We start from the raw sequence: 9,644 nt of genomic DNA, 5'->3' as shown, positions 1-9,644 counted from the left end.
AAGTACAGTGGACACCAAATGCACGGTGGAAGGCTAGAAGTAGAAGATCGTCCAAGACAAGTGAGAATAAGCCATACTTTGGAGGAGATGACGTCATTCGCTGGTCCGATAACCAAAGATGTGGTATAAAAAACCAGGTGAGCTAACAATGCAGCAATGAAGGAATTCGGCCAAGGCACCGGCACACAACGACCTACCTACATCGAAAGACTCAATGCCAATGGTGACAGAAGCCAAGACGGCCGGCTTAAACACCGCCGAAAGACCACGGTGTACCAACTTACGATGCAGAACATCTTGCACTTAATATGATGACAACAGGTGCCATCCTCTGACGTACCATTACAGGTACAGGTACAGTACACGTGAGCACAGAGCAAAAGTTCACTGAAACCGAGATTAAGAAAAAAGAAAAAACACCTCGTGGTCCGTGCTCGATATCCGAGTTTCAATCTTTTCAAACACATGATGCTCTCGGTCACGGTATCTCCTGCGAGCTGCTTCTCCTTCAACCACACAAACAACAACTTCTCCATATCTTCATGGATAGAGGTCCGGAGCTTTGAAATAATCGTAACGCCCTTGGCTGGCGTTATAGCCTTTATGGACTCCTTCTGCTTCAAAATCGTACATATCGTAGAAGGAGTACGATCGTACTGCCTCGCCAAGTCGACAACACGCACACCTCACCTGGCATGCTCTTCTCCTCTGCTTAATAAAACCAGTTTATTTCTTTACATTCTCTTGTATTATGTACAGTATATACGAGGTCGTGCTTGTTTATACATTATTTGTTATTTATAAAGTACATTTTTGTTATTTAAAAGCACCTAACAAAAAAAATTGGTGTTTTTTTTTTGAGGCTGGAACGGATTAATAGCATTTCAATGCATTTGAATGGGAAAATTTGCTTTGACTTACGAGCGATTTGGCTTACGAGCTCCGTCACGGAACGGATTAAACTCGTAAGCCGAGGTACCACTGTACTATTATTGTTTTCAAAAGGTTTATTGTTTATGAACTGTTTTCAAAAGGTGAAAAAGTTAGAGTTAAAAGAAACAGGAATCCGGATCGGGAACTGGAGGATGACAAAGAGAAGAAGAGCGAAAAGAAGGCGGAGCGAGTGGAGTCGGACAAGAAGCATAGTTGCTTTGCGGTCTGGAGCGAACGTTGGCGAGCAAGAGTCACGAGTGAACTTTGGGTTTCCCAGGAAAGGGATTCCTGCGACAGAGTGGTTATCGCTGTGACAGATTAACCTGCGTGTCAGGTTTTGCGATCGATTCAGGAGAGAATCATCGTCGGGCCGTTACGTCTCGAGAACGGGCCGTCGGCCATTTTGACTCGCGCGCTTTGGGCGTCGAGCAAGGTTTCTTTGCTTCGCTTCAGCCTTTGCGCGTTGCGCAAGGTTTTTCTTTGCTTGACTTCAGCCGTTTTCACTGCATTCATACGTATCTCGTGTGTGTGTGTGCGTGCAACGCGGCTCGCCGATGGTGAGCCTTGGAACATCCATGCCCGAGGGTGTGATTTCCCAGTCGCCTGGAGGGCGCCTTTGCACAGCTTTGGCAGCAGGACTGTAACTGCCAACCCAACGGGATTCTGGTCTCGATTGGACATTGATCTGTCGAGCGCTGGAGCGGATCAATTTTGGCTTGAAGCTGGGGATTAGAGACATTGGGGATGTTCTTGTTTCACTCACTTGGAGCACAGTGAGTTATATATTACAAAACTGATGGTACCATCATAGGACATATTGATTGTACTTTTGATTACTATTATTGTTGTACTGTTATTCTTGTGTGATGTTAATACAATATTTGTGTGTGAGTAACAATTGGTGGGGCTTCCCCATTGATCTTTGACATACAGAATAACACATTTTTCTGCCGTGACTCCTCTCGGGGCTCGGAGGTACACCGTGACCAGGGGGTCGGGGAGGAGCACGTAACAGAAATTGAGGGCTCGTCCGGGATGGAATTCCCTAACATTCCCAAAATTCCCAAATTTGGAATTTTTCTAACATTCCCAAATTTTTCAAAAAATTGGAAAGAATTTTGTGTGAAGGTTAACAGGTGGTGTTAACTGATAGTCACCATGGTGTTTGATGCAGAAACGTTTGCGGCGTCCCCTAATGAGGCACATTTCCAAGCGTTAAAACGATCGGAACTCTTGATATTGGCCAAACATTTTAACTTGGAGGTCCGAGCTCATATGAAGAAAGCAGAGATGCAGACATTGGTGGTAGAATCTCTGGTGGGACAGGGAACATGGACAGAGGTAGCCTTGGATTGGTTACCCGAGGAAAAAGAAAATGTAGAGCTCCGGAAAATGGAGATGCAACTGCAGAGCCAGGAAAGGTTAAAAGAGTTGGAATGGAAAGTCGAGGAGAGAAGAGCAGAGGAAAGGAGAGCTGAAAGAGAACTAAAGGAAAGAAGAGTAGAACAGGAACGAGAACTCAAGTAAAATAGAGTATAACAGGAACGAGAACTCGAGGATTGAAGAACAGAGGAAAGGAGAACTGAAAGGGAACTCGAAGAAAGAAGAGCAAAGGAAAGAGCCGAGGAAAGGAGAGCCGAAAGGGAGTTAAAGGAACGTGACATGGAGTATCAGAAGGAAGTTAAACTCAAGGAGCTGGAATTAATGGGAGAACGGGGAGAAGTCGTATCCATGCCGGCTAGTTCGACATCTAGTCAGAACACCTGGGATGTTGGTAGGCATGTGAGGCTGGTTCCACCCTTCAATGAAAAGGAGGTAGCCAAGTTTTTTTTACACTTTCAGAAAGTGGCTAAAATGGCCTGTGGGGTCCTGGACTATGTTTGTGCAAAGTGTTCTGGTGGGTAAAGCTCAAGATGTCTATTCGGCTTTACCGATTGACCAATGTGCAGATTATGAGATAGTGAAGAAAGCCATTCTCAAAGCCTATGAATTGGTCCCTGAAGCTTACCGGCAAAAATTGCGGAATGCCAGGAAGAGGGACAGTGAGACCCATTTGGAGTGTGCCAGAATGAAGGAAACCATGTTTGATCGGTGGTGTGATTCAAAGGGGATTGGGAAAGACTTCAAACTGTTGCGACAATTGATCTTGGTGGAGGAATTCAAACAGTGTGTCCACGCGGACATTAAAGTACATCTGGATGAAAAGAAAGTACCAGAGTTGTATGAGACAGCAACCGTGGCAGATGACTATGCCTTGACACACAGGATGGGGTTCCACAAACCTAACTTCTCGCCTAGAGTTAGCCAGGGGAGTTATGGTAAATCAGGGGCGGAGAACAAATATTCGTGGAGGCGGCCTAGAGATGACTACGGGGACAAATCTGATACCCTGACTTTTAGGGATCAGAAGACTACAGTTCCAAGACAGACTTATCTTCCGGGGGGCCCGAGGCAGACCACGAGTTTTTCTTCCGGGCCTACTTGCCCTTTTTGCAAGAAACCTGGACATTTGATGTCCCAATGTTACGCCCTGAAAAGGAAAAATCAGGAGCGGAGTCAGACTAGTACAACTCCGAATGCATTGGCAAATGCGAGAAATCGTCCTTGGGGGACAGTGCCTTGTGAAGGTTCCCATGCCAAAGTTACGGCATCACAGAACGACCTTGTTCAAGAGGGTTACAAACCTTTTATTTCAGAGGGGTTTGTGTCACTGGATGGAGACTTGACTAACCAGAGACCTGTTGGGGGTATTGAGGGACACAGGAGCACATCAATCTTTGATGCTTGAAGGCATTTTGCCATTGTCAGAGAAGACGGCAACTGGTGTTAGTGTTCTTTTACAGGGGGTTGGTGGCTATGTTAAAGCTCCACTTCATGTCATCCATTTAAAGTCTGATTTGGTGTCAGGACCGGTCACCGTAGGTTTACAAGCCACTCTACCTGTAGAGGGAATATCTTTTGTTATCGGTAATGATTTGGCCGGTGGTCAAGTTTCTGGTAACCCGATGTTTGTTGAAAAGCCTAGTATGGAAAATAACCGCACAGTTAGAGCAGAAGATTCCGGGTATCTTTCCATCCTGTGCCGCGACTCGTGCTAAGGGTAGGAAGCGCTCTGAAGAGAAGAGGAAGGTACTGACGTCACGCTTTGCACAGACACTTCTTGTCAAGTACCCTGAAACTAAGTGTCAGCACTCACAAGTCAGGGATGGAGGCAATGTTGGCAAACTCTTTGTAGGTGGACTTAACTGCAACACAAGGGAAGATGTTCTGGACTCTGTCTTTGGCAAATATGGACCACTCTTGGAAGTGCTGCTGATAAAAGACAGGGAGACACAAAAGTCGAGAGGGTTTGGCTTTGTCACGTTTGAAAACACAAAGGACGCCAAAGATGCAGAAAAGGATTTGAATTGCAAGGATTTGGATGGTCGGACCATAACAGTAGTGCAGGCAGGCCATGGGCGTCGAGGGGGCTACAGAGGAGGAAAACGTGGAGGTACTTTCAGGGGTGGCTATGGCTCCCGGGGTGGGAGTAGTAGTTTTGGTGGTGGCCGCAGTCGAGATTACTATGGAGGCTCCCAGAGTTACGGCAGCTCCCGAAGGGATGATTATCAGGGTAGTGGCTGAGAAGGAGACCGCTATTTACGTGACTACAGCGACAAGTGCTCCAACCGTGATTATTATGAAAGTTAGGAAGAGTTTGAAGCACTGAATGCTGCGGAGCAGCCGAGCCAAGATTCCGACACGGATTAACCGTGAACTCCACGTTCCTAAAGGCGTCCATGTCGTGAATACTTCCAGGCCTCAACACCCAACCACCATGAAACCTGGCTCTCAGCTCGGCCTCCTTCAAAAAGTGCTATAGATTTGCTTTGTTTTGGATTTTTGATCACAACCCCTTAACCTTCATTCAAAAAATGAAAAATAAAAATCAGAGGTTGATGAGATGGAGTTTGGCTTTGCAGGAGTTCAACTTGGAAATTCAGCATGTAAAGGGCAGGGACAATGTCGTTGCTGATGCTTTGTCCAGAGTGAACTAACTTTGGAAATTTCTGTAGGTGGTTTGGAAGTTTTGTTGCTTTATTTTTGGGATTATTGTTGCTCCCGTGAATTGATGATTTGGGTGTGAGTTTTACTTTTGTTTGTTAAAAGAGTTTTTGCCTGCAAAGAAAGTTTTCACTATGTTCAAACTTTCTTTCTTGAGGGGGGGAAGTGTTACGGATTCGTCACTTCTGTTGTTGTGGTTTTCATCCACTGTAAATATTTCTGATTCCATGTACTATTATTGTTTTCAAAAGGTTTATTGTTTATGAACTGTTTTCAAAAGGTGAAAAAGTTAGAGTTAAAAGAAACAGGAAACCGGATCGGGAAACGGAGGACGATGAAGAGAAGAAGAGCAAAAATAAGGCGGAGCGAGTGGAGTCGGACAAGAAGCATAGTTGCTTTGCGGTCTGGAGCGAACGTTGGCGAGCAAGTGTCACGAGTGAACTTTGGGTTTCCCAGGAAAGGGATTCCTGCGACAGAGTGGTTATCGCTGTGACAGATTAACCTGCGTGTCAGGTTTTGCGATCGATTCAGGAGAGAATCATCATCGGGCCGTTACGTCTCGAGAACTGGCCGTCGGCCATTTTGACTCGCGCACTTTGCGCGTCGAGCAAGGATTCTTTGCTTCGCTCCAGCCTTTGCGCGTCGCGCAAATTTTTCTTTGCTTGACTTCAGCTGTTTTCACCCCATTCAGACGTATCTGGTGTGTGTGTGCAACGCGGATTTTTAAGGTAAATCGGAGGTTCGCCGACGGTGAGCCTTGGAACGTCCATACCCAAGGGTGTGATTTCCCAGGCGCCTGGAGGGCACCTTTGGATTTCCCAGTCGCCTGGAGAGCGCCTGTGCACAGCTTTGGCAGCAGGACTGTAACTGCCAACCCAACGGGATTCTGGTCTCGATTGGACATTGATCTGTCGATCGCTAGAGCGGATCGACTTTGGCTTGAAGCCGGGGATTAGAGACATTGGGGATGTTCTTGTTTCACTCACTTGGAGCACAGTGAGTTATATATTACAAAACTGATGGTACCATAATCGGACATATTGATTGTACTTTTGATTACTATTATTGTTGTACTGTTATTCTTGTGTGATTTTAATACAATATTTGTGTGTGAGTAACAATTGGTGTGGCTTCCCCATTGATCTTTGACATACAGAATAACACATTTTTCTGCCGTGACTCCTCTCGGGGCTCGGAGGTACACCGTGAACAGGGGGTCGGGGAGGAGCACGTAACAGTCAGTACTCATAAGCATGAGGGTCAGACTCCACACCAAGGTTGTCTTCCTTCCTCTTCTTCTTCATAACAGTCATTGAGCGTTAATGCTTAGTTGTTAATCCCCATGTCACAAGCACTGACCTCTCGGCACGATGCTCAAGTTTCACATCAAAGTTGTGTTCTTCTTCTTTCCCGTCGGACAGTCGGTAACCCACAGTCTGTTGTATTCTGGTTCTTCCTCACTATTGTAGTTGTTAATCCCCACGTGACGAGTACCAGCCATAAAGCGATGGTCAGGCTTGGGAAGGAACTCGCATTTACTGAAGAAAAGTTGTGGGGGCCGAGCAGTTGCCTGACACGGTGGACACAATTTGCCCGGCACACTAGAACGATCTTTCAGGTGGTCATCAGGTGAACAGTTGATTAAATTCGAGTCTATGAAATGGGCCGCAGATGTGTGAAATCCGTAATGGAGCCGAATGGTTTGCCAAATGGAGGTCAAAGATGTAGAGTTCTCACAATAGAGAATCGGGAGATGATGGGACAATAATGAGCGATTTGAGTCAGCATGAAGTGTAGGTGCATCACCTTCTGTTGTGCATTGCGTCACACGGCAGCAGGGACGTCCTCTCCAGCATCTGCAAGACCTTGTAGGGGCGAACCGTTGGTTTGCTTTCCCCATGTGACGCCGTTACTAAGAAAATATGAAAAGTTTGGATCGATTGAAAGGTTACACTGGACACTTTGTCGCCAGTTCTCGAAAGACGTAAGTTTCCTGCTTCGTCAGACTCCATTGTTTGGGAGCCCGATGTGCCGCCGCCATGTTAGGAGTGCGGAGTTCTTCAGCTGTTTCGGGGAGCCAGTCGGGCATATACACACGACCTCTTCGGTCAGGAAATTGTCTTGGTGTCCGATGCATGTTTACCGTGTTTTACACGGTGTGCTGACGAAATGACAAAGCTTGTGCTATCCAGATTAGTGTTGGTCACGTATGTGTGAAAACGCTCATGTAGATTGAGGCGGGAATTTAACAAGTTCGCTCGTCGTCGGTTGTTGAGCCAGCGGATGAATGGGTTCAAAGACGCTGCCACCACGCCAGTAAATGGTAAATGCCTCTCATGAATTCCATCGTGACGGAATCACTATGTGCACTCTAATTTTGAACATATAAGGTAATTATCTTGAATGCTAAGAAGAGCAGAGAGAATTCAATTATATGTATTGAACCAGAACTGTCACATGGCTACAGACGAGTACTACTCTCAGTGAGGCAGACCAGGTAATGTGACGGAATCACACGTGGGTGACGATTTCCATGGAATTCATCCTCTCCTTCCTTCAGAGTGAATGCCCAACCAAATCACGTTCAGGCTTTGTTATAACATCAGCATTTAATCACCACACTTTGTTGGGTGACGAGGCATGAGGCAACAGCACATCAGGATGAACAAGACACCGGGACCGCCGGGCCACGCATGCGCAAATAGCGATGATGCATATGCCTACGTCACCAACAGTAATCACATTAACATATAATGGCGCAGACTGATTTTTCACTAATTTTATCCATCTGCACCTCCATGTATGCGCTGAACTGCATCATGAATAAATCCATATCAAACCGCGCTTGCACAGCGGGTTCAATAACAGCCGCCGGCTCTGGACTGGAAGCGACGCCATTATCCACGCCCCCTTCTTCGCCCTTGTTAACTCCGGGGTCCATTTACACGTTTTTGTCCTGGGGCATTCATTCATTCTCGTGCTCATCGTTCACATTCTTTACACCCACCGGAACCTGCTCGTCTTGGCCCGCCATTGTCCGAATTTAATATTTTTTTTCTTTTAATTAAATTTTCACCATGCTCGTAATTTTGAGGTACGTGGAACGTACCCCAGGTCCGAATCCCACTGCAGACACCAATTTTGTTGTGGATCCCCGGGTCTGTCGACGTACTAAGGGGGTGGCGGGGTGAAGATCCCGTTTCCCCCACAGGCACCGGATCCACGGGGTCGTCGATCGCGACGAAACTCGCGGTCGACAGGTTGCTAAGCAACTTCAAATGCCAATCCCCCAACCACGGGTGAAGGGTTATTGGTCACTACCCAAATAACTTCAAGACCACGTCGTTAGAAAGACCGGGAAATGAACCCCCTTCTCGCGATTTCACACGTTATTCCAATCGAGTGCGCCGAGCGGTTTTTGCGCTGGTGTGAATCACGGTTATGCTGCGTGATTTCTGGACCTAATTAAATTCGAATTTGGTTCGGACTATGCTGGGCCAATGGGGGAAAAGACGTACACGAACAGGATGAAAGGACCCCAAATGTACACGTCTTTTATTTATAATTCACAGAAAAAGGACGAGAGGCAGACTTATCAATTCATACCTATCTAAATCCCGACAGGGGCCTGGCGCACACACACTACGAATGAATCGCACAGGTTAAACTTGTACCGAGCAACGTGCAGCCGCGGACCTGGGTTCGCTAGCTTCCACGCAGCTCCCAGGCCGTTCAGGATGCGCAGCTTGCAGAAGGTCCGCAGGACGAGCCGCCACGTCAAAGTCAGCACGAACGATGATCCAGGACGGGGAACCGTTCAACGCAGGCGACGAACTTAGCTTAAGCACCAGCACGTCGGACAGCCAGCTTGAAGTACCACAACGAGAGGGCAGAGAGAACTCGAAGTGCGATGGACACGGGTTTATATCAGGGCGAATGGCAGAGTGGCCAGACGGAAACCTCTCCTCAGTGAAAGACACATGAAAGCCCGCTTGTAGTTTGCAAAAAAGCACCTAAAGGACTCTCCGACTGTGAGAAACAAGATTCTGTGGTCTGATGAAACCAAGATTGAACTGTTTGGCTTCCGTCTGGCCACTCTGCCATAAAGCCCAGATCGTGGAGTGTTGCAGTGATGGTTGTCCTTCTGAAAGTTTCTCCCATCTCCACACAGGATCTCTGGAGCTCAGCCAGAGTGACCATCGGGTTCTTGGTCACCTCTCTTACCAAGGCCCTTCTCCCACGATTGCTCAGTTTGGCTGGGCGGCCAGCTCTAGGAAGAGTTGTGGTTGTTCCAAACTTCTTCCATTTAAGAATTATGGAGGCCACTGTGCTCTTGGGAACCTTCAATGCAGCAGAGTTTTTTTGTAGGCTTCCCCAGATCTGTGCCTCGACACAATCCTGTCTCTGAGCTCTGCAGGCAATTCCTTCGACCTCATGGCTTGGTTTTTGCTCTGATATGCATTGTCAGCTGTGAGACCTTATATAGACAGATGTGTGCCTTTCCAAATCATGTCCAATCAATTCAATTTACCACAGGTGGACTCCAATCAAGGTGTAGAAACATCTCAAAGATGATCAAGAGAAATTGGAGGCACCTGGGCTAAATTTCAAGTGTCATAGCAAAGGGTCTGAATACTTATGACAATGTGATATTTCAGTTTTTTCTT

Source organism: Myxine glutinosa, chromosome 2 (genome assembly GCF_964187855.1).
Source record: "Myxine glutinosa chromosome 2, kmMyxGlut1.1, whole genome shotgun sequence".
Taxonomy (NCBI): Eukaryota; Metazoa; Chordata; class Myxini; order Myxiniformes; family Myxinidae; genus Myxine; species Myxine glutinosa.
This window is presented reverse-complemented; position numbering follows the sequence as displayed.